At 43.0% G+C, this 26,506-nt stretch overlaps 1 long non-coding RNA gene across 1 annotated transcript in view; it reads right to left on the reverse strand.

Annotated features, from left to right (window-relative positions):
* The window catches only part of LOC148148801 (uncharacterized), a 54,402-nt gene extending 31,050 nt beyond the window's left edge, over window positions 1-23,352 (reverse strand). Inside the window, exon 1 of the long non-coding RNA XR_015758582.1 lies at window positions 23,243-23,352. This is a non-coding gene — a long non-coding RNA (uncharacterized LOC148148801). The remainder of the gene's footprint in view (window positions 1-23,242) is intronic.
* Between the last annotated feature and the right edge of the window lie 3,154 nt (window positions 23,353-26,506).

Consider the following 26,506-nt stretch of genomic DNA (forward strand, 5'->3'; position numbering starts at 1 on the left):
GCTCAGAGGAAAAGGATCTGGAAGTGCTGGAGGATAGGGTAGTGGGGAGGAGAGCAGTCTTTATTCCTGCCAAATGTCAAAGGAGACCATGCCACAGATACAACCAGTCTGGACAGAATTTGGAGCACTGCTCAGTGTTGTGTCCCTCATTAGTGTTGTCTTAAGTTCCATGTCAATTATGGTTAAGTGCCACCATCTTCTCTCTTCTTAACTCACAGGGCCAGCACTCTGTGCCTAACTCAGACACAGCACACAGTTCTCAACATGGCTCATGGACTAAACTCTAACTATTCCATTCATCATATCCACTCAAGGGATTCCATGCACTTCACCCTCCCAAACTACTAGCTGTCCTGCACTCTGCTTCCTGTTCACATACTCAGGACTCCTCACCACTTCCCTGCAGGTGCTTCTTCTCCAAGTCCTCATACAATACCGCTCTCACCACTTTTTCCTGCATGCTCCATAGTCATCCATTCAAGTGGCCATTGCAAAACCACCAGCCTCATCACAACATGATGTCTGTTATCAATCTAACCCGCACTCCCTTCAGCCCCCATGACTTCAATCGAAATTAGGAACATTTATGATTTGCATATATTTACCATATCGCTTATGTGCAGGGACATATAATATAATGTGGGGAAATTGTGAGGTGTGCACATTTGTAGGAAGAATAGAGGAGTTAAATATTAAATGCAGAAAATTGCAGCACAAAGATTTGGCAGTCCTTGTGAGTAAATCATAAATTAACACACAAGTTCTGCATGTAACAGGAAAATCAAATGGAATATAGGCATATTTATTCCAAATGGAATACATGGAAGGTTTAGTTTCAGCATAATTAAACTGAAAAGCAGCAGATCACGTGAGAAAATCAACATGGGCTATGGTGACCTCCCACCATGAATCTCTCCCAAAAAAAGTTAAAGTTCAGCCACTTACAGCTTCCAGCTGGAGAGGAAAATCATGGCTTCAGCTGTTTTTGTTGCAAGCTACAAGTGTCAAAAGCAACCCTTCTTTAGCTACTTAATAACAATTTCCAGGCTCTATTTTTCCTATTTAGTTACATCGAAGCTTACAACAAAATATGGAAATCTATCCAATTTATCACATGAAAAATTACTACATAAAGACAAAAGGTGTAGGTCATGATGTTGAACTGCGTTGATGTCATCAATACATGTCAAGGTATCTAAAGAATTTCAAAGATCATTGCATGAAAATAATTGCATTTACTTTCTGTCCAATCATTACCAACTATTCAGGTCATTGCTGAGAATTATTATACATAGCTGTTCAGTCAAACACTTTGCTAATCTGACAAAACAAAGAATAAAGCACTTTAACAAACAACACCCAAAAAACCAATATCAAACATAAACAGGAAGAACAATCCAATCTCATGGACTCAAAGGCCAGCTTCGAGAGTTATGGGGAATGTCTGCTTCTTGTCCGAGGTTCCTGTATGCTGAATCAATATTCCTTTGTTGTTGTGCTTTATAACCAAGCAGCTCCTACAATCTCCATTTATAAAGAACAAAAGCACTGTGCACATACTGACCGATGTACAGATCAGTTCGAAGGGAATCCAACCCAGTTTCCGAAATTGCCTGATTGAGTGCTAGGATTTCATCTGCCCAGAATTTCTGCCAAATATATCATGAAGGAATTTTCTCGTGAAAAATATTTCTGGATGCAGCCAGTCCTCAATTAACGCAGTTTACCATAACGTGGTTTATGGTACAAAAGCATTTCTATTGGCCTGGAATGCACAAAGATGTGGTTAACTTTTGCCATACATGCCAAATGGTAGGTAAGCCAGAGGCAGTAATAAAACCAGCACCTTTGTTGCCAATTCCTGCAGTGAAATAATCTTTCAGGTGGGTTATGATTGATTGTACCAGTGGTAGAAGATCCCTTCAAAGCCAGGTTTAGTTCTTCCAAGAACTAAAAGTGGGAATCAGCACTTGTGTGCCATAATGCATGTGTCTACCAGATTTCCGGACGAAATTCCATAACAGATTATTAAGGCAAAAAGGTTGGTAGAGAAGTTAATAGCTTTCTTCACACAGAATGGGCTATCCAGAGAGAATTCAGTCAGACCCAGGGTCTAATTTTACTGCTAGGCTGTTTAAGGAAGTCATGGATAGCCTAGGTATACAGCACTTCAAATCAAGTCTGTATCATCCTGTTTCCCAGGGAACTTTGGAAAGGTGGCATCAGACCCTGAAAACCATATTAAGAGCGTATTGTCAGGATTACCTGAACGAATGGGATACTTTTATCCCAATCATATTGTTTGCAATTACAGATGCCACAAATGGATCTACTCATTTTACTCCCTTTGAGTTAATATATTGACATGAGGTGGGAGGCCCTTTGAAATTAAAGAGAAATTGACAGGACCAAAGTCGGAAATCTCACACTTGGATTACGTATCAGAGGTGAAGGAAAGATTAAATTGGGTAGGTGAGTTAACTAAACAGCACTTAAAGAGGGCACAGTATAGAATGAAGCAAGTAGCAGATAAAAACTCTGAAATTCAGACATTTTCCCGTGTGGATGACATATTAGTACTATTACCAGTGGTAGGAGATCCCTTCAAAGCCAGGTTTAGTAGCCCTTATGAAATTGAGGAAAATTTGAGTCACGTAAACTATCTGATAAAGACACCAGATAGAAAAAAACTGTATCGTGTCTGTCATGTGAATATGTTGAAACCTTATTATAATAGAGAGAGGGAGCTGGAGAAATAGATGGTAGTTACTGCCCCGCAGAGTGAGGAATCCAATCCAGATGCATGGCATCTCTGCATCATTGTTCACTGTGGGACCATCACAGACAGTAAGACTTTCAAACAATTTATAGCTTGAACTTTTATTTCCAGAAAGCAAATGTGAATGGAAATGCAATCAATAGAAACTGCATTCCCTACTCGAGTTGTACATATGAACTGTTTTATCTTAAGCAACAAGTAGCTCACAGTCAATGAGTGCTCACTGCACCCAGCTCCTATCCACTGGAATCAAGTCTTCATTAAATCCTCTCTGACCTATAATGTCTGGCATCCCTTGGCTTTATCAAGCACAAGGTGGTGTTCTTCCTGCTTCATGTCCTCATTCTCCTCTGCAGAAGACTGGACAGGTCATTCCACTACAAAGTGCATTTTGTTAATGCGAATTCACTACAACACAATTGACCAATCGGGGACACTGTTTCTGAAGCATGAACTTCTAAAGTATGTGTTGGTTATAACATGATTCCAGCCCCAGTGCTGTTATTACACGATCGTCCTGTAACATGAGGTTGCACAAAAACAGAACTACTGCATTATTGCAGAACTGACTCTACCTGCTTTCTCATTTTCTCCACATTAATCGGGTCTATTTGTTGCCTGTTCTAGTTGTGCAGAGCACAGGACACTAGAATTATACCGACCTGGCAGAACTTCAGCAGATCCATCACCTACACCACTATGTACCTGTACTCCATCACAGTCAGGGAATTCTGTAACACTGTCGTCAGCCACGAATGCAGAAAGTAGCCTTTCTCCCAGTAACCATTGAATTACAACGATGATGATATAATTAGGAAACTCAAAAGCTGAGTGAAGGAGTCAGAGCCAGTCATTTAAAGTTTCTGGTAAAACTGGGAAATACAAAGCTATTGAAAGCTAAGAGCAAATGTGGACTATTTGCTATAGAGATGCCATGCAAGTGCCATGTAGCTCAAAGTATAAGTTGCCTATAAAAAGAAAATTCATGTTTAGTCAACAGCATGTTTTGTTTCCTTTGTTTGAGATGAAGTTTTTAAAGTTAAATCTTATTATGGCAATCTTTCAACTATTAACTGAATGTTTAAATCTTTTTCAAAAACAAATTGCTGGAGAAACTCAGCAGGTCTGACAGCATCTGTGGAGAGAAAGCAGAGTGATGTTTCAAGTCCAGTGACAGTTCAGGTTACTGGACTCAAACAGTTAACTCTGTTCCTCACTCTACTGGATGCTGCTACACCTGCTGAGTTTCTCCAGCAATTTCTGTTTTGTTTCAGATCTTCAGCATTCAAAGTTCTTTTTGTTTTATTTCATTGTACAAATCCTCTTTAAGTTATCCATCTCTACAGAGGTCATGACAAATTTAATTGTCCTTTCCAAAAGATATAAAATGCTGTATTCAAATCATAAAACTAGGTATATCTATTTAGAAGTTAAGTAACACATAACAGTCTTGAATGAAAGAAGATTCTCAAAATTTGCAAATTCTTTAAAGGAAGTGTCATTGAATATTAATTTCCTTAATCATTTTCAAAAATTAAGTAGCTACATTACTTTTCCTTGAAGTCATCCAATAGTTGAATTTTGACTACAGCCCGGACGACTCAATATTGAGTTCTCCAATCTCAAACAACCTCCCTTCCCTGACTCTTATCCCAGCCCCTCCCCCTTCTTTCCAGCTACCAACCGGATTCATTCCTCCCACCGACCAACCAGATTGTACCCTCTACCTGTGTTCACCTATCTCTACCTCACCACCCTGCTCCCCCCTCCCCATCTACAGCTCCCCTTACACCCACCCCCAGTCCTGAAGAAGGGTTATACCTGAAACATTGACTTCTCCACCTCCTGCTGCTGCCTGGCTTGCTGTGTTCTTCCAGCCTCCTGCTGGTCTACCTTGGATTCCAGAATCGACAGGTTTTTTTTTTGTCTCAGACTACTAGGCATTGACATGGGAACAACATTCAGAAACATAGGATGGAACCTTCCGAGACCCTGAACACAAGGCTATTGTGGGAAATTTGGGAAAATATCCATGAAATGTTGAACAAGGTTCTTTTAGAGGCTAGTTGCATTTTTCAACTAGGTTTGGGACATTGGGAAGATTCTTTCTAGGCAGCAGTCGAGGTCGCTAACAGACAGAACACTTAAAAACAGTGAGAGGATTGGGCTGAGTCAGCATGGATTAATGGAAGTGAAATCATGCTTGGCTAATCTATTGGAATTTACCACAGGATATAACCAGTGAATTGATCGGGGAAATTAGTGAATGTAGTTACTTGCACTTTCATAAGGTTTTACTCAAGATTCCACATAAGAAATTAGAATGTAAAATTAAAGTGCATGGGGTTGGGGGTAGTGAACTGACATGGATAGCAAACCGGTTGGCAGATAGAAAACAATGAGTCTGAATAAACGGGTCATTTTCTTAATGAGTCAGTGATTAGTGCGGAAGCACAGGAATTAGAGTTTGGATCCCAGCCATTGGTAATATGTATTAAAAATTTAGATGAGTGAACTAAATGTAATATCTCCCAGCCTGCAGACAACACCAAGCCGGATGGGAATAAAGTGTTAGGAGAATGCAGAGATCCTTCAGTGTGAGGTGGACAGGTTGAATGAGTGAGAAAATGCGTGGAAGATGAAGTATTGAAGTATAACAAGGATAAATGTGGGGTTATCCATTTTGGTAGCAAAAACAGGAAGGCATATAATCTGAATGGCAATAGATTGGGAAAGGGGGACATGCAATGAGACCAGTCACTGAATGTAAGCATGCTGGTGCAACAATAGTAAAGAAGGCAATTGGTATGTTGACTTCCATAATGAGACAATTTGAGTGGAGGAGCAGGATTGTTTTGCTCAAATTGTACAGGGCATTGAAGAGACCACATCAGGAGTACTGTGTGCAGTTTTGATCTCCTTATTTGAGGAAGCATGTTCTAGCTATGGAGGGAGTGCAACAAACGTTTACCAGACTGACTCCTGCGATGTCAGGACTGACTTTTGAAGAGACACTGGATCAGCTAAGATTATGTGTACTGGAGTTGATAAGAATGACAGGAAAATCTTGTAGAAACCTATAAAACCCTGACCGGGCTAGACAGGGTAAATGCAAGAAGGATATTAGCAATGACTAGGAAATCCAGAACCAAGTGTAACAGGCTAAGGGGTACACTATTTAGGACTGAGATGAGGAGAAATTTCCTCACCTAAAGAATGGGGAGCCTATGGAATTCTCTGCAACAGAAACTGAATCAGGCCAAAACATTTAATGTTTTCAAGTAAGTGTTAAATGTCATTGTTAGGGCTAAAGGGATCAAATGAGATGAAATTAGGAACGAGGTATTGAATTGGATGATCAGCCATGATCATATTGAGTGGCAGAGCAGGCTCAAAGGGCCAAATGGCCTACTCTAATTGTCTACATTTGTATTTAAAGGGGAACAAAGACTATTTGAAGGTGATTACAGAACTTAAAAAAACAACAAAACAAGAAAATAGAAACCATTCAATCCCAATCCAATAACTGTAATCATAGGAATTCTTTCCTTTTACTTCTGCATTTGAACATGATGGGACCAGAAATACAACAATTCTTACAATTAGTTTGAAGCTGAAAGGTCCACAGTGGCAAAGGTTAGGGTTAAGCCAAGAAAAGGCCAATTCACCACTGAACTAATTCATGCTAGATTTGAAAAAGTCGTGTAATTCCAGATTTTACTATGTTGAATTTTAACTCTTACTTTGAAAAAATATGTAAAACAAAGACCTAAAAATCTTGATTCTCTGATGGTTCTTAAGCAGAATCTGTCAGATATTACAAACTTGGAGTTACATGATTGTTCATTTCCTAGTTTGGTGATGCTACTCCTTGATTTTAATGTTATAATTTCACTTATCACTGCAGGTATGGCTTTAACTGTACTGTGGAATAAACAGTCACTTCCTTCAAATAGTAACCTTTTTTGCTGCTATCAACAAACAAAGTTCCTTCCAAATCGCTGTCAATAAGAATTCAACTTCATGCTGTTACAAGTTGATCTCAAACTAAAGTATTCATTAATTGGATGTATGGTTGATTGTGAACTTTAAAGTTTCAAATTTCTGTTACGTGAAATGACAGATATATACATCCTTTGAGCTAACGTGGGCATATGGAGTGGGTGAAATTCTGGTTTTGTGCCAAGAAAATAAATCACAATATGAAGTCAATAGGACTCTTCTTTTTTTCTCCGATTGTATCTGGCTTCAAATATAATCTTTAAAAACACAAAGATCAACATGACATGTCTTTTCATATTTGCCTTACAATGTAGATTGTGTATTTCAGCATTGGAAGTAAGAATCAAATTGCATTTATATAGAACCATTTAAGTAAACTTGGCATCCCAAGTTGCTTCTTCTGGCGAAAGTAAGGACCACAGATGCTGAAGATCAGAGTCGAAAAATGTGGTGCTAGAAAAGCACAGCAGGTCAGGCAGTGTCCGAGGAGCAAGAAAGTCGGCGTTTTGGGCATAAGCCCTTCATCTGGGATGTGGGTTTGGCAGTGGGGGAGGGGGCTGAGAGATAAATAGGAGGGGGGTGGGGCTGGGAGGAAGGTAGCTGTGAAGGCTCAATGAGAGGTGATGGTGATAGGTCAGAGGGGAAGTTGGAGCAGATAGGTGGGAAGGAACATGGACAAATCAAGAGGGAGGTGCTGAGGTGGAGGATTGAAGCTGGGATGAGATGTGGAGAGGGGAGTTGAGAAAACTGGTAAAGTCAATGTTGGTGCTATGTGGTTGGAAGGTCCCAAGGTGGAAGATGAGACATTCTTCCTCCAAGTGTGAGGTGACTTGGATTTGGTGGTGGAGGTGGCCCAGGATTTGCATGTCTTTGGCAGAGTCGAAAGGGGAGTTGAAGTGGTTGGCCACAGGGTGGTGGAGTTGTTTAGTATGCGTGTCCTGGAGATGCTTCCTGAAAAGTCCCACAAGTTGGCGTCCCATCTCCCCAATGTAGAGGAGATCACATCAAGAGCAACAGACTTGGTAGATGAGGTGTTTGGATGTGCAGGAAAATCTCTGGCGGATGTGGAAGGATCCTTTGGGGCTTCCCAGAGAACAATGCAACCAAAGGTTGGATGCTGAGAAGTAACAGGAAAATAAATAGGAGAGCTCGCCGAAGGTGCAGTTGAAATGACAAGTTTTGAAAGGCTTGTGTGTCTGAGAGGAGAGTTAACAAGGTAGAAAAACTTGAGGGGAGGTGATCGAGTACTGATATTATCACTACAGTTCATGTTCCTGGTGCAAATGTTCAAAAAGCACCACATCAGATTGTAGAATTTAAACTGAACAAATATACAGCTACCATCCCCACGCTGATTGATGACATCACTACCGCCCCCATCATGGCCGCTTCCACAGCCACTTCCGCCCCTCACAATTCCTCATGCACCACACGTGACATCACTTTCACCCCTCACATCATCGCTGATGTCACACGCTCAGTGACTTCAGCCCCCTGACTGGCGGGTTTGGCACCACTTCCACCCCCAGCAATGCCACTCACCTGCATTCTGCTGACATGCCCCCAACAGATCCCACTGTTACCATCCCCGCCCCCCACAGATCCCACTGTCACCATCCCCACCCCCCCCCAAGAACCCTGAGGGGAACACCACCCCTGTCGTGAATCCACCCCCATTCCCCCCACCACCACACCCACTCCAGTTAAAGGCTCTGCCCCACTCCCAATCCCACACCCACACCAGGCCCTAGCTCCCAGCCCTGCTGAGTTTTCAACATCCCTCCAGACCTCCCCCTCAATGAGGACGAACAATCAATCCTCAGCAAAGGACTCACCTGCATCCCCCTCCACATCAATGAATTTAATACACACCGTGACGTCGAACACTTCTTCCACCGCCTTCGCCTCCGAGCTTACTTTCACAATCAGGACTCCCGCCCACCTTCCAAGGACCCTTTCGCCCGCCTCCAACACACTGCATCCACCTGAACACCCCGTACTGGCCTATTACCTGCACTCGACCTCTTCATTTCCAACTGCTGCTGGGACAGTAACTGCCTCAACCTGTCTACCCTCCTCCCCCACTCCGACCTCTCACCCTCACAACGCGCTGCCCTCCACTCCCTCTGCTCTGATCCCGACCTCACCATCAAGCCAGCGGATAAAGGGGATGCAGTGGTAGTCTGGCGCACTGACCTCTACATCGCTGAAGCCAGACGCCAACTTGGCGACACCTCCTCCTACCGCCCCCTCGACCATGACCCCACCCCCTATCACCAAACTATCATCTCCCAGACCATACAGAACCTCATCACCTCAGGAGATCTCCTACCCACAGCTTCCAACCTCTTAGTCTGGGAACCCTGCACTGCCTGGTTTTACCTCCTTCCCAAGATCCTCAAGCCTGACCACCCTGGCCGACCCATTGTCTCAGCATGCTCCTGCCCCACTGAACTCATCTCTACCTACCCCGACACTGTCCTATCCCCCTAGTCCAGGAACACCCCACATACGTTCGAGACACCACCCATGCTCTCCACCTCCTCCAAGACTTCTGTTTCCCCGACCCCCAACGCCTCATCTTCACCATGGATATCCAATCCCTCTGCACCTCCATCTGCCATGACCAGGGCATCTAAGCCCTCCATCTCTTCCTCTCCCAACGTCCCCAACAGTACCCTTCCAACGACACTCATTCGTTTGGCCGAACTGGTCCTCACCCTTAACAATTTCTCCATCGAATCCTCCCACTTCCTCCAGACCAAAGGGGTAGCCATGGGAACCCGTATGAGCCCCAGCTATGCCTGTCTCTTTGTTGGCTATGTAGAACAGTCCATCTTCCGTAATTATACCGGCACCACTCCCCACCTCTTCCTCCACTACATTGATGACTGCATTGGCGCCACCTTGTGCTCCCGCGAGGAGGTTGGGCAATTCATCAACTTCACCAACATATTCCATCCTGACCTTAAATTTACCTGGAACATCTGACACCTCCCTCCCCTTCCTGGATCTCTCCACCTCCATTAATGACAACCGACTTGACACCGACATGTTTTACAAACCACAGCTACCTGGATTACACCTCTTCCCACCCTACCTCCTGCAAGAATGCCATCTCGTATTCCCAATTCCTCCGCTTCCGCCGTATCTGTTTCCAGGAGGACCAGTTCCACCACAGAACACACCAGATGGCCTCCTTCTTTAGAGACCGCAATTTCCCTTCCCACATGGTTAAAGATACCCTTCATCTCATCCACATCCCGCATCTTTGCCCTCAGAACCCACCCCTCCAACAGTAACAAGGACAGAACCCCCCCCCCGGTGCTCACCTTCCACCCTACCAACCTTCGCATAAACCAAATAATCCGCCAACATTTCCGCCACCTCCAAACGGACCCCACCAACAGGGATATATTTCACTCCCCACACCTTTCCGCAAAGACCATTCCCTCCGTCACTAACTGGTCAGGTCCACGCCGCCTAACAACCCACCCTCCCGTCCTGGCACCTTCCCCTGCCACTGCAGGAATTGCAAAATCTGCCCACACCTCCATCCAAGACCCTAAAGGAGCCTTCTACATCCATCAACATTTTACCTGCACATCCACTAATATCATTTGTTGTATCCGTTGCTCCTGATGCGGTCTCCTCTACATTGGGGAGACTGGGCGCCTCCTAGCAGAGCGCATTAGGGAACATCTCCGGGACACCCGCACCAATCAACCACACCGCCTTGTGGCCCAACATTTCAACTCCCCCTCCCATTCAGTTGAGGACATGGAGGTCCTGGGCCTCCTTCATCGCCACTCCCTCACCACCCGACGCCTGGAGGAAGAATGCCTCATTTTCCGCCTCGGAACCCCAGGGCATCAACGTGGACTTCACCACTTTCCTCATTTCCCCTTCCCCCACCTCACCCCACTTCCAACCTTCCAGCTCAGCACTGTCCCCATGACTTGTCCTACCTGCCTATCTTCTTTTCCACCTATCCACTCCACCCTCCTCTCTGACCTATCACCTTCATCCCCACCCCCATTCACCCATTGTACTCTTTGCTACCTTCCTCCACCCTCCTCCCTGACCTATCACCTCCATCCCCACCCCCATTCACCTATTGTACTCTATGTTACTTTCTCCCCACCCCCACCCTCCTCTTATTTATCTCTCCACCCTTCAGGCACTCTGACTGTATTCCTGTAGAAGGGCTTTTGCCCGAAACGTCGATTTTCCTGCTCCTCCGATGCTGCCTGAACTGCTGTGCTTTTTCCAGCACCACTAATCCAGAATCTGGTTTCCGACATCTGCAGTCATTGTTTTTACCAAATATACAGAATTGCTGATCACCAGAAAATCCCACCTGGTTCTTGAAGAAAGACATCTGTCATTCTTACCTGGTGTAGACTACATATGACTCTAGAATCACAACAATGTGGTTGACCGTGAACTGCCCACTGAAATAGCCGAGCAAGCCACTCAGTTATATCAATCATTATGAGGTCTCAACAAAGAAACAAAACTGGGCAGACCACCTGGTACTTATCTGGGCACTAGAAATGACAATGACAAAAACTGCTGTCGATCCCACAAAGTCATCCACACTAATATCTAGTCCCAGTGGCAAAACTGGGAGAGCGGTCTCTCTCAGAATAGTCTAGCAACTGCCTGACATAGTTATTCTCAAAGAGTCATACATTTATCCAACAGGACAGACCCAGCATAAGTAGCAGCAAAACAGTATACATCTGAAGATAGTCACCCTGGAAGTCTTCAATATTGATTCTAGACCCGATGACATCTCATGGCTTCAGGTTAAACATGGGCAAGGAAACCTCCTGCTAATTATCACATATTCCCCTCCCTTAGCTGATGATTCAGTACTCAATGTTGAACAACACTTAGCGGAGATACAGAGTGGCAAGGCCACAAGATATACTCTGGGTAGAGGACTTCAATATTCACCACTAAGAGTGGCTCAGCATCAGCACAACTGATCAAACAGATTGGGTCCTAAAGGATATAGCTGTGAGACTGGCTTAGCAGCAGGTATTAAATTAACTAACGAGGGCAAAGCATATTTACCCTCATCCTTACCCTTATTCTTACCATCATGGACAGGTGCATCTGCGCAGACAGTTAGTAATGATCACACAGTCCTTGATTGAAAGTCCCACCTTCGCATTGAGAATACCCTTAATTGTGTTGTCAGGCACTATCACCATATTAAATGTGACAGAACTTGAACAGAACTAGTGACTCAAGACTTGGCACCCATGAGGCACTTTGGGCCATCAATAGCAGCAGAACTCTACTCCAGTACAATCTGTAAACTTATGGCCCAGCATATCCCCCACTCAACCATTACCATTAAGCCAAGGAATCAACCCTGGATCAATGGAGAATATAGGAGGGAGGACATACCAGGGTTATCACTAGGGGCATACTTAAAGATGAGGTGTCAACCTGGTGAAACTATCAAATAGGATTATTTGCATGGACAATTAAACAATTGGCTGGAGGAGGAGGTTGCACAAATGTCCCCATCCTCAATGATGGAAGAAACCAACACATCAGTGCAAAAGGTAAGGCTGAAGCATTCACAGTAATCTTCAGGCAGAAGTGTCAAATGGATGATCCAACTCTGCCTCCTTCAGTGGTCTCCAGATTCACAGATACCAGTCTTCAGCCAATTTGATTCACTCCACACAAATATCAAGAAACATTTGAAAACACTGGATATGTCAAAGGTTATGGTCTCTGACAACGTTCTGGCAATTATACTGAAGATTTAGGCTCCAGACTAGCACACAAAGCCAAGCTATTCCAGTAGAATTGCAACACTGGCATCTACCCGACAATGTGGAAAACTTCCCAGTGTGTCCTGTCCAAACAAAGCAGGACAAATCCCATGCCACAGGGCAAGAGTTCTAGATGGGGGAAGGGCAATTATTATGCAATTAGGCAAGACTTAAGAGGCATAGAATGGGGTAGCAAAATGCAGGGGATGGGAACAATCGAAATGTGGGGCTGGTTTAAGGGACAGATATTGCATGCTCTTGATAGGTATGTCCCTGTCAGGCAGGGAGGAAGTGAACCATGGTTTGCTAAAGAAATGGTGTTTCTTGTTAAGTGGAAGAGGGAGGCTTATGTGACGTTGAGATTTGATGATTCAAATGAGGCAATGGAGAGTTACAGAGTAGCTAGGAAGGATATAAATAAAGAGTTAAGAAGAGCATAGAGGGGACATGAGCAATCTTTCACAGGTAGAATAAAGAAGAACCCTAAAGCTTTCTATAGGTATGTGACAAATAAAAGGATGATTAGGGTAGAAATAAGACCAGTCAAAGACAGAAGTGGGAAGTTGTGTGTGCACCCTGTCGAGATCGGAGAGGTGCTAAATGAATATTTCTCATCTGTTTTCACACAGGAAAAGGAAAATATTGTAGAGGAGAAGACTGAAATACTAGCTATTAGACTTGAAAGGATTGAGGTTAGTAAGGAGTAAGTATTATCAATTCTAGAAGGTATGAAAGTAGATAAATCTCTTGGGCCGGAAGGGATTTATCCTAGGATTCTCTGGAAAGCTAGGGAGGAGATGGTAGAGCCTTTGGCCTTGATCTTTGAGTAGTCATTGTCTACATGTTTAGTACCAGAGAACTGGAGGATTGCACATGTTGTGCCCTTGTTCAAGAAGGGCAGTAGAGATGACCCAGGTAATTATAGACCAGTGAGCCTGTTGTAGGAAACGTTTTGGAAAGAATTATAAGAGATAGGATTTATATTATCTAGCAAGCAAAAATTTGATTGAAGATAGTCAACATGGTTTCATCAAGGGCAGATCATGTCTCATAAACCTCATTGAGTTTTTTGAGAAGGTGACCAAAATGTGGATGAGGGTAGGGCAGTTGACGTGGTGTATATAGACTTTAGTAAAGCCTTTGATAAGGTTCCACATGGTAGGCTTTTGGAGAAAGTGTGGAGGCATGGGATTGAGAGTGATTTAGCAGTTTGGATTAGAAACTGGCTTTCTGTAAGAAGGCAGCGAGTGGTGGTTGATGGAAAATATTCAGCCTGGAGTCTGGTTACTAGTGGTGTGCCACAAGGGTCTGTTTTGGGACCATTGCTGTTTGTCATTTTTATAAATGACTTGGACTCAGGCATAGGTGGATGGGTTAGTAAGTTTGCAGATGACACTAAAGTTGGTGGAGTGGCAGACAGTGTGGAAGAATGTTACAGGTTGCAGGGGGACTTTGATAAACTGCAGAATTGGACTGAGAAGTGGAAATTGGAGTTCAATGCAGATAAATGTGAGGTGATTCACTTTGGGAAGAATAACAGGAAGGCAGATAACTGGGTAAATGGAAAGATTCTTGGTAGTGTGGAAGTGCAGAGGAATCTTGGTGTCTAAGTACATAGAACCCTGAAAGTCGCCACCCAGGTTGATAGTGCTGTTAAGAAGGCACACGGTGTGTTAGGTTTCATTGGTAGAGGATTTGAGTTCCGGAGCCGTAATGTCATGCTACAGCTGTACAAAATGCTAGTGCGGCCTCATTTGGAATATTGTGTACAGTTCTGATCGGAATGTCATGCTACAGCTGTACAAAATGCTAATGCGGCCTCATTTGGAATATTGTGTACAGTTCTGATCGCCCCATTACAGGAAGGATGTGGAAGCATTGAAAAAGGTGCAGAGGAGATTTACCAGAATGTTGCCTGGACTGGAGGGAAGGTCTTATGAAAAAAGGCTGAGGGAATTGGGTTTGTTCTCATTAGAGAGAAGAAGGCTAGGAGGGGATTTAATAGAGACATACAAGGTGATCAGAAGATTAGATAGGGTGGACAGTCAGAGTCATTTTCCTAGGATATAATGTTGGCTTGCATGAGGGGGAATAACTGCAAATTGAAGGGTGATAGATTTAAAACAGATGTCAGAGGCAGGTTCTTTACTCAGAGAGTGGTAAGGGCGTGGAACGTCCTGCCTGCCAATGTGGTTAACTCAGTCACATTAGGGGCATTTAAACAGTCCTTGGATAAGCATATGGATAATGATTGGATAGTGTAGGGGGATGGGCTTAGATTAGTTCACAAATCAATGCAACATTAAGGTCAAAGGGCCTGTTCTGCGCTGTACTGTTCTATGTTCTAAGTTCTAATCCAACTCAGCCAATTATTGTCTCATCACTCTACTTTCAATCATCAGTAAAGTGATGGAAGGTGTCATCAACAGGGCTACCAAGCAGCATCTGCTCAGCAGTTTGGGTTCCGCTAGAGCACAGCTCTTCATCTCATTACAGCCTTGGTTCAAACATGAACAAAAACACTGAATTCCAAAGGTGATGTGAGAGTGACATTAATTTATTGACATCAAGTGTGGCATCATGGAACCGTTGTAAAATTGGAATCAATGGGAAATGGGGACAAATTCTCTACTGGTTAGGGTCATACATAGGAAGATGGTCGTGGATGTTGGAGGTCATTCATCTCAGCTCCAGGACATCTCTGCAGGAGTTCCTCAGGGTAGAGTTCTATTCCCAATCATCTTCAACTGCTTCATCAATGACCTTCTTTCCATCTTAAGATCAAAAGTGGGGATGGTCACTGATGGCACAATGTTCAGCACATTCACGACTCCTTAGATACTGAAGCAGTCCATGTTCAATGCAACAAGACCTGGACAATATCCCAGCTTGGACTGAAAAATGTCTAGTAATATTTGCACTATATATATGCCAGGCAATGATCTTTTCCTGTAGGAAACAATCTAACCACCACACCTTGACATTCAATTGTGTTACCATCACTGAATCTCCCATTAATCAATATCCTAGGAATTACCATTGAGCAGAAACTCAGTTGGACTCACCATGTAAATGCAATGGATATAAAAGCAGGTCAGAGGCTAGAAATACTGAAACAAGTAACTCACCTCCTGAATCCCCAAAGCTTATCCACCAGGTACAAGACACCAGTCAGAAGTGTGATGGAATATTTCCTACTTGCCTGGATTAGTGCAGCTCCAACAAACAAGAAGCTTGATACCATCTAGGACAAAGCACCCTGCTTAATTGGCACTACAAGCATTCACTCCCTCCACCACCAACGTTCAGTAGCAACATTGTGTACTATTTACATGATGCACTCTGGAAATTCACCAAAGATCCTCAGGCAACACCTTCCAAACCCACAGCCACTTCTACCTAGAAAGACAACAGTCACAGATGTATGGGAATACCATCACCTCTGAGTTCTCCCCCAAGCCAACCACTATACAGGCATGGAAATATGCTATAAAATCTTTAATGTTCCTGAGTCAAAATTCTGGAACTCCCTCCTTAACAGCATTGTGGGTATACCTATAACACATAGACTGCACTGGTTGAAAAGGTACAGGAGTTACATACTTAATGGTAAGGTCCTGGGGAGTGTCGCTGAACAAAGAGACCTTGGAGTGCAAGTTCATAGTTTGTTAAAAGTAGTGTAAAGGGTAGATAGGATAGTGAAGATGGCATTTGGTGTGTTTTGCCTTTCAGTGCATTGAGTACAGGAGTTGGGAGATCATGTGACAGCTGTACAGGACATTGATTAGGTCACTTTTGGAATACTGTGTGCTATGGGGAAGGATGTTGTGAAGCTTGGAAGGGTTCAGAAAAGATCTACAAGGATGTTGCCAGAATTGAAGGCCTTGAGCTGTAGGAAGAGATTGAATAGGCTGGGGCTATTTTCCCTTGAGCATCAGAGGCTGAAGGGTGACGTTATGCAGGTTTATAAAATCATGAGGGGCATGGATAGGGTAAATAGCCAAGGTATTTTGCAGGGTGGGGGAGACCAAAACTAGAGGGCAAAGGTTTAGGGTGAGAGGGGAAAGATTTAAAAGGGACCTAAGGGGCAACCTTTTCACACAGAGGGTGGTGCGTGTATGGAATGAGCTGCCAGAGGAAGTGGTGGAGGCTGGTACAATTACAACATTTAAAAGGCATCTGAATGGGTATATGAATAGGAAAGGTTCAGAGGGATATGTGTCAAATGCTGGCAAATGTTACTAGATTGATTTAGGATATCTGGTCGGCATGGACGAGTTAGACAGAAGGGTCTGTTTCCATGCTGTACATCTCTGATCCCTAAGATAGCTCACCACCACCTTCTCAACAGCAACTTGGGAAAGGAAATAAATGCTGGCCTAATCAGCAACGCCCACATCATATGAGTGATTTTTGTTTAAAAATTGCAGAACGCTAGATCCCAAAAGTCACATTATGACCTTATGGCTCATACATAACACAAAGATATCTAGGTGGGTTAATATTTTCAAGGCAAAGAGGTTATATTGGTTTTACATCCCATTTCAGTACTGCTGTAGACCAATGAAGGGTAATGGAAGATGTATTAACCTTAACTAAGGTGCAGTCAAACAAAATGCTAGTTTTACCCAGTATGACAACATTAGTACTATGTTCCTTTATGCCCAGGAACTCTCTACTTCAGAATTCTAGTAGCCATCAGCATTTATGGAGCAGATGTAAGATTCATTAGATATCTCTGGTAGGGACATTTGCCTGCATAATTTCTACACTCCATGGCAAGATGCTAAAATGGGCTGACAGCAATCTTGCCATTTGCCACTTCAACAGTAGTAAGAGTTAGGGCACTCTTACTCAAAGCTGGGAAGTGAACACTGTGCTATTTGGATGAGACACACACCATTTTGTATGCTGATCAGCCTCCACATGAAAATGTCATAGCAAAAGGTTCTCTTGGGCTCTGGTGTATGATTGGAAGGGCCAGTGTACAGACTTTGCTGGCATTTTCTCCAGATGAGCAAAGCACAGTGCTGCTGCCAGAGGAGGATATCCTTGGACACTATAACAGAACTATCACGTGCTGGATCAATATATGTGATCTGAAGGGGTGGGCGAACCTCCTTTCTGACAGCCATCAAGGTGATATCTGAACTAAATATTCATGCAATTGGCTGCCTCCAAGGTTCCATTTGGGAACTGTGTGGGATTTCCCAATCCTCAAGTAAGAAATGTCCCAAGACTGGTACCAAAGCAGTGCTTGTCAGATTACACCAATTAATCTTTAATTCCCCATGACAAGGTCAATTCCCCAAGTCAAGGATAGTAGTGGGAAGTTGCGTGTGGAGGCGGAAGAGATTGGGGAGACACTGAATGAATACTTTTCTTCAGTATTTACTCAGGAACAGGGCATTGTCGTCGATGTGAATACTGGGTCACAAATAAGTAGAATGGATGGCTTTGAGGTATGTAGAGAAGAGGTGTTGGAAATCCTGGAAAAGTTGAAAATTGATAAGTCCCCTGGGCCTGATGGCATTTATCCTAGGATTCTCTGGGAGGCAAGGGAGGAGATTGCAGAGCCATTGGCCTTGATTTTTATGTCCTCTTTGTCTACAGGAGTAGTGCCAGAAGACTGGAGGATAGCAAATGTGGTTCCCTTGTTCAAAAAGGGGAGTAGGGATAACCCTAGTAACTATAGGCCGGTGAGTCTCACTTCTGTTGTGGGCAAAGTCTTAGAGAGAATTGTAAGGGATAGGATTTGTGCACATCTGGATAGGAATAATGTGATCAAGGATAGTCAGCATGGTTTTGTGAAGGGCAGGTCGTGCCTCACAAACCTTATTGAATTCTTTGAAAAGGTGACGAAGGAGGTTGATGAGGGGAAAGCAGTAGATGTGGTATATATGGATTTTAGTAAGGCGTTTGATAAGGTTCCCCATGGTAGGCTACTGCAGAAAATACGGAGATATGGCATTGAGGGTGAGTTGGAGGTTTGGATTAGGAATTGGCTGGATGGAAGAAGAGAGAGGGTAGTAGTTGATGGCAAAGTTTCTTCATGGAGTGCCGTCACTAGCGGTGTTCCGCAAGGATCTGTTTTGGGACCATTGCTGTTTGTCATTTTTATAAATGACCTGGAAGAGGGGTTAGAAGGTTGGGTGAGCAAGTTTGCGGATGATACGAAAGTCGGAGGAGTTGTTGACAGTGAGGAAGGATGTGGCAGGTTACAGCAGGATATAGAGAAGCTGCAGAGCTGGGCAGAAAGGTGGCAAATGGAATTCAATGTAGCTAAGTGTGAGGTGATTCGCTTTGGGAGGAATAACAAAAAGAGGGGGTACTGGGCTAATGGTCGGATACTTGGTAGTGTGGATGAGCAGAGGGATCTTGGTGTCCATGTACACAGATCTCTGAAAGTTGCCACCCAGGTAAATAGTGCGGTGAGGAAGGCATATGGCGTACTGGCTTTTATTGGTAGAGGAATTGAGTTCCGGAGTCCTGAGGTCATGATGCAGTTGTATAAGACTCTGGTGCGGCCGCATCTGGAATATTGTGTGCAGTTTTGGTCGCCATACTATAGGAAGGATGTGGAGGCACTGGAACGGGTGCAGAGGAGGTTTACCAGGATGTTGCCTGGTATGGAAGGAAGATCGTATGAGGAAAGACTGAGGCACTTGGGGCTGTTTTCATTAGAGAAAAGAAGGTTTAGGGGTGACTTGATTGAGGTGTACAAGATGATTAGGGGGTTAGATAGGGTTGACAGCGTGAACCTTTTCCCGCGTATGGAGTCGGGTATTACAAGGGGGCATAGCTTTAAATTAAGGGGGGGTAGATATAGGACTGAAGTTAGGGGTAGGTTCTTCACTCAGCGAGTCGTGAGTTCATGGAATGCCCTGCCAGTAGCAGTGGTGGAGTCTCCCTCTTTATGGGCATTTAAGCGGGCATTGGATAGGTATATGGAGGATAGTGGGTTAGTATAGGTTAGGTGGGCTTGGATCGGCGCAACATCGAGGGCCAAAGGGCCTGTACTGCGCTGTATTCTTCTATGTTCTATGTTCTAAGATCAATTCTGCAGCCAGGTAGTCTTCTTTGCCAAACTAGTTGATTTCCCTGAGGTGCTGGATGCTGTGTAGTGTGCACACATCACGTTGAGAGCACCATATCATAGCACAGTTGACTCAGCAGCAGAAAAGAGCTCCATTCCAACTTTGTAGAAATCGTCTTTGATTATCAGTCCCACATCCCAGAATTTGCAACAGGTACTCTGGAAGTTACCATGGTCCCTAAATCTTTAACAGCAATCAGGTTCCTGCTTCATTCGAAGGATCGGATGCCATACAAGAATGGTCACTGGGAAATAAGCTGTCCTATCCAAATACGGCTGGTGACACCATCACACAATGTGCTGACCGAGACCAACTGTAGACATGATACAGCCCATGCTTCCACAAGGGCTGTGATGGAGTGAAAGATGGACCTCCTTTAAGTGAGGTTCTAATGCAGACAGAATGTGTCACGTAATCTTAGCATGTGGTGTTCTGAACAACTGGAACACCAGAGAGGATTGGATTTTGAAAAGTTGAGTGAGTGGCATCAACTATGCTCCCTGCTTTACCTCTTCTTTGTGCTTCTAATGCTCATTTTCACATGTCTATTATTCTCAATGTTCATTCCCTTCCTTTATAATTCTCTGGTTTGACTTTTTTTCTCTGCGTCAATCTCTAGTTTCTTCATTTTCTCCTTATATTCCAGTCGCTTTAATTGTAACTATCATCAGATTCCGATGTCTCACTATCCAAAGTAGTGCCTCCTCAGTATTTCCTCTAAACCCAAGTATTATACTAGCGCCTCCATTATTTTTGCCATTTTTGCCCCATCAGACAATACTACCTCCATTTACTTGCCAAGTCAATCAGATTCCTTAAGACTACCACGGAAAAATCTACCACTTGCAGGAAATCCTTTGCCATTTCCAGTGCTATGTCTTAAATCTAGTACAGAAACTGGTATTTTCCTTCACCTGTGTTATTTACCAATATTACATACAAATCCTTGTCTCTGTTTCCAATCCAATCCAACCTAAACCCGGACAAACATCAACGTTTATCATGACACACTGAATCATGCCCTCTGATCCCAGAAGCATCACAAAAGAAAGTGTTTAAATCCTCAAACTACCTGATTTTCAAACTAAGGTCGATTGAAAGCACAAATCAGGTTTCTTGCTTCATAAGCACTATTAATTACTATTTATTATAGTTACAGTGATTAAAGTCTAGCTATAGATAAATAGTCAAAGTAAGTTAAGTAATTTCTACAAATTAAACTTGAACGCCCTTTAAAAATTCCCTTAGACACAGACAGACAAACATAAAGAAAAACACATGGGTGGATGGAAAACTGAAGAAACCATTCTGTAGATTTTGCTCTCAAGCTCTGGTTACGTCTTACTGATTTAAAGGTCTCTCTTCAACCTTCCTTCTTTCCAAATGCTTCCGCTAGTTTGCAAGATGCACAAGCTGGCTGGTTCACTTATGAAAGTTGTCTGATTTATCCAATTCAAAGTCACAACTTGTTTCTTCAGATTTAAAATGCCTCACTATAGAGAAGTAAGAGAGGGAGTTTTCTGCCTGCTGTAGAACTAATGGTTTCTTTTCTGACCTGAACTGGGTTCTCTCTCTCTCTCTAACTCACTCACTCACACTCTCACACTCTCACATTCACAGGCCATAACTAATCATAACTAAGACAGAGGACCTTTGTCATTGATAACTGGTCACCAGTCCATACCAATCAGCTTCACTCATAAACAATCCTTCAGCTCCAGTTTGTCTGTCATGTTGCTGGACCTCACAGCTGCTCAAATAAAGCTCACAATCAGGATCACATTCCTTACTTTCCAAACGGTTCTTTCTCGTTTTAATCTTTTTTTATATATATAAAAGCACAAAACATAAAAAGACACAGTCTTTACAAAAGTTATGAATAGCAAGCTCCTGCCTAAGGCTGAGCAGGTTCCTGGTCTCCAGGAGCCAGTGCCAGTGCCCTGGGCCATTTCTTCCTCACCAGCTGGGAAGAGATGCCAGTGATATGCCACTGATCACCAGATTGTTCTCGTGACTAATCCAGCTAATTTGCATACTAAGGGGAATGGACCAACTAGTTGAAGATGCAGGTGGCACCTTTGTCAGTGCATCCTTTGAAGGATCTCTGGCCTCTTTTTCAGAGGCTGAGGAGAAGCTAATGTCTGAAGAGGTACATCTCCTGGCAGAGACTGCGCAAACGATCCAAACTATGAAACATTACTGAGCTGGGTGGTAATATAGGACCATGCATGCAGTGTCTGGTGCAGTAGTCTTTTCCGGAAGTCCTGGGAAAATGGGATGACCCTCTTCTCCACCACCCCATTCACCAGGATCTCCAGGACCCTCTTTGCAAAGCAAGGGGGCAATTTGCCCTCATATATTTATACAGTAACATACCATGAAGGACAATTCTGGGCTCACAGCATTTGAAACAATGCATAGCTGAGATTTAATTACAGCATCTACAGCATGAATGACAGAAGGTCTCAATATTGGTGAGCATTTCTCCTTCTGAAGAGTAAAGATGCACAATTAATGATGTGGCAGAGCAGATTTGTGTAAGAAAAGTCATGAGAGCTCGCAAAGTGAAATCCCTGCATGAAACTCCCAAAATTAACACTTTGCCAAAATATAGGAATATTCAACCAATCAAAAACATATAATTTGAGCCACGTAATATTGTGAATGGGATTGTATGCAATTTTCTTTAAAAGGGTCTTGAAATGATAAAGCAGTAGGAAGCAATTTGTCTTGTGTAGTCACTGGACAGTGAAATGAGTATTTACAGCCTGGAAGCAGTAGATACATTCGGAAGCATTTTATTCAACTAAATTGAAATATTTGCTACCCATTATTATGTGACTGGAAAAGCAGAGTCATTGGAGGCAAAAATGATCCTTCTTCAGTCAAGCTTAAAATGTTTCAGGTGTTCACTAAATTTACCCAGGAAAGAAACAAAGCTTAATATTCACTTGAGTCCAAAGATAATTCCAGACTTTGATATATTGATACTGCTTGTCTCTAATCAACAGTTTGTCACTGACACCTGATAATTTGATAACTTTTATCTCCTTAAAAATCCACAAAAATGTACATAAGAAGTGAATGTTTACAAATATGTTCCTTTCCACTATGAATATGGTGAGCCACAAGAGGGAACCAATGCAGTTTGATGCTATTGGATCAAAGGAAGTCTTGTCAACATTTTTGCTGGTACTATTGGGATGCCATACAAAAGCAGAAGTTGAAGGAGGGGCAACATTCACATAACAATAGCTCTTAATTACAAATGGATACAGAAAGGTCAGCTCCTCAACCTGGTCACAGTAAATTTGTTACTTGCAAAAGCTGTAACAACTCATTTGAAATGTTTGTAAATAACATAAGATGCTATTTCCCACTTCAAAATTGTGCCCAAGATATTTATAACTTACTATGTATAATAGAAACCATCTATAGAACCTTACTATTTGTCTTACCACAGGAGGAACATAATGTTAGTAGCTTATATGTATAGCAGGCACAGGAAATTATAATAGCAAAACAAAAATAAGGACAGAAAAGGGAACCGATGTCTGCATGCTTACCTTCGTCTAATTATTTGTCACTTTTGGGCAAATTTCACTGAGAGACATCACTTGATCCTTACTGTCTACATGCAACCCCGTGTAGATTAAAACGTTATGTACCATATTGGGTTTGGTTAGTGAATCAGGTGATTTGATTTTGGGTTGACATTGAATCAATGCTATGCTTGTCTGCACACGATGTCCTCCTCAAGCAGGCCACATCATTTTAATGATTTGGTACAATATCGGCGCACTACAAATGTTTAACCAGCTATTGCAGAATCTTCCTGCTGGATGAGGGAGTGAGTGAGAAATCCAAGGAGCCCAATCTGGAAATTCCGTCTTAAAGGAAGCCGAGTCAGGAAGAGTGCAAATGGGTCAGAAATAAACTGGAAGATTCTCCTGATCTCAAAATCTACAAAGGTCTTTAAAGAAAGCTTATTTTGGAACAGTCTGCCACTCCTTTAAGTGCATGCTTTATCTGACAGAGCTCCAAAAGTGCGTTATGTTCTATAGCCCAGGCAGGGACCAATTTTGACAAATAGGCTGCTGCCTGATGTGGGTGGTATTTGGGCTGTCCATGAGTGGGTCCAACAAAATATCAACAGGTAGAGTGAGAATGAAAATAGTAATGGGGAAATTTCAGCCTGTGATTCATGAAACACAACTGGTCTAGCACAATCTTTAAAAATTGGCCCCAACAATATTGACTTTCATCCAGTATAACATTCAGCGTGAATACATGCAATGAATGTTTTTCAGTTATGCTTCAGTTATATCCATGAAAGCTTTCCTTGGGTCATGGTGGAGTTAATCTAAATTTAAAATAGCATGCAAGCCATTGAAATAAGAATTATGTTGTATCATAAAAAGTGACATCAGGATTGTATACACCTGCATTTTGCCAAAAAGAACATTTAAAGCAGGCCTTTGAATATAATTCAACCATTTTATTTCCCATGAAACTATACAAGCTGAGTCCAATCAGATATGGTTGTGACATTAATGAAGATATTTTAGTTTTAGAGACTACCATTATCTTTGTATTTTGATGACATGCTTTGTGCTCATGTATTATGAGAAAAATACTCCAGCCGTTGATAGTTTCAAACCCACAATGAACTATAGAAATTACTAAAAGTCAGTAAAATTACCAAACCATTCAGACTGCATCAGAAAATGGGAATTGAAGCTTGACCTTTACGCATCTATTATTTACATTTTGCAAGAATTTTTTTTATTATAACTGCGTACTTTGAGCAGTTTTTGTTCTATATATTGGCGATGCACAATATTTGGGAAAAGACTAAGTTTGTTTACTACATGTTTGTCAAGTGCAGAATTATAACTGAGAAATTGGGAAAAATCATTAGTGAGATATTATGGGCAGCACAGTGGCTCAGTGGTTAGCACTGCTGCCTCACAGCGCCAGGGATATGAGTTCAATTCCAGCCTTGAGCGACTGTCTATGTGGAGTTGTATATTCTCCCAATGTCTGTGTGGGTTTCCTCCAGATGCTCCAGTTTCCTCCCACAATCCAAATATATACAGGTTAGGTGAATTGGCTATGCTAAATTGTCCACAGTGTTCAGGGAAATGTAGAGGAATGGGTCTGGGTGCGTTACTCTTTGGAGGGTCGGTGTGGACTTGTTGGACCAAAATGGCCTATTTACACACTGTAGGGATTTTATGATTTTGCTGTGTGATACACTGCTACCATGGGCTGAATTTTAGCCATAGCTTGGCTAAGTGACAATTTCAGAGTTTCACAGAGGGTTTCTCTCTAATTTCCAGGGAGCTATGTCATGGAATTTTCTGCTACTAATGTCTTTACATGTGCATCATGCCTCTATGGCACTGCTTTTTTTGCCATGATGTGCTCACCAATGGTGGAACTGCTTGCCACTGTCAGGATCTTCTCGGAGTCCCATGCCTGATGCCATATTGAAAACCAAGCTGTGCACTAGGTCAACTGCAACATGCCAAGAACTGCCATTTACAGTTGTAGTTTGGGAGGATTGTGCCAGCTGTGGCCAACATAGGCAATTTGGCACCTCTATTTGCTGACAAGGACCTGGAGGTTCTGGTGGATGAGTTGGTAGAGAGAAGGACAATCCCTCTTTCTTAAGAACCAACAGACACACCAAGCTCTGCCAGCCTGGACTGACATCACTACCCGGGGCAGTGATTTATCACAGGGTAAATCGTTATCCACAGGAACACTGAGCAATGCAGAAGTAAGTTCAGTGGCTTTCTGCATACTGCAAGAGTACTGACCACCAACCTGTCTCTGTTAACTCCCATTCTAACTCTGCTCCTGCATCCACCTCCCACCAAACCTCATGATTGAGCACTCCCATTATTGCATGCAGTACCTTCTCTCAATGACCCTTACCTACCACAAAACTGCTCTCTGTCTCTGACCATTATATGGCATATGTGAATCCTACTCACACACTGGGGACACCTCACCACCTTGCTGCCACCATATCCATGCCTTAGTGGGGAAGGACCGTGACAACTCACATGGTTTTGCTGAGACCTCCATGCCCTGGCATCCAAGTAAGTTAATTTGTCAGGTCATTGTCAAGCACTTCTCTACTCTTCCATTCTATTAAGAATGTATTCTTAAAATGCCCAAACATTATACCCCTAGTTTACAATTTATTTTCTCTCTCTCCAGTGACATCGACACAGTCTATACCATGAACTGACAAGCTCTTAGAACATCAACTCTGCCTCCTCTGTAGACCTGGGGGAAGAGGAAGACCTGCCTGTGCACCACCACATCCAGCAGGACCACCAGGTCACTGCCTCAACAAAAGGGCGCCACATTGCAATGAAATGTCAAAGACTGTGCAAAGCAGCTCTGAACTAACAGTGTTTGTCTGAGTGTGTCATGGCTTTTTAAAGATGGCTTTGGCACCAATATGTTAGTCAATTCTGGGTTATCTTAGAATTTGTCCAGGGAACAGCATCTGATAAAATGGGTCTAGAATTGGATGTGAAGAATGCATAAGGGTGAGGTAGGTAGTCAATGAGGTGAGTTTGGTAAGATACAGTTGGAAATCATGCTGGGTCTCATGGCAAAAAAAATCCAAAAAAACTCACATTTAACCAAAAAATGCAAAATGCAGCCGATTGATTAGTACTCGGGCAATAGGATGCTTTGTGCCCAATCATACATTCAAACCATTGCTAAATTAATTAAGCACAAATCTGGTATCTCTGGCAGTTACTTAAAACAGGTACTCCAGTATATTTGTGAACTATCCCTCAAAC

The sequence above is a fragment of the Chiloscyllium plagiosum genome, unplaced genomic scaffold (assembly GCF_037043375.1).
Source record: "Chiloscyllium plagiosum isolate Xiang-an unplaced genomic scaffold, Cpla_swu_hap1 HiC_scaffold_11, whole genome shotgun sequence".
Classification (NCBI taxonomy): domain Eukaryota; kingdom Metazoa; phylum Chordata; class Chondrichthyes; order Orectolobiformes; family Hemiscylliidae; genus Chiloscyllium; species Chiloscyllium plagiosum.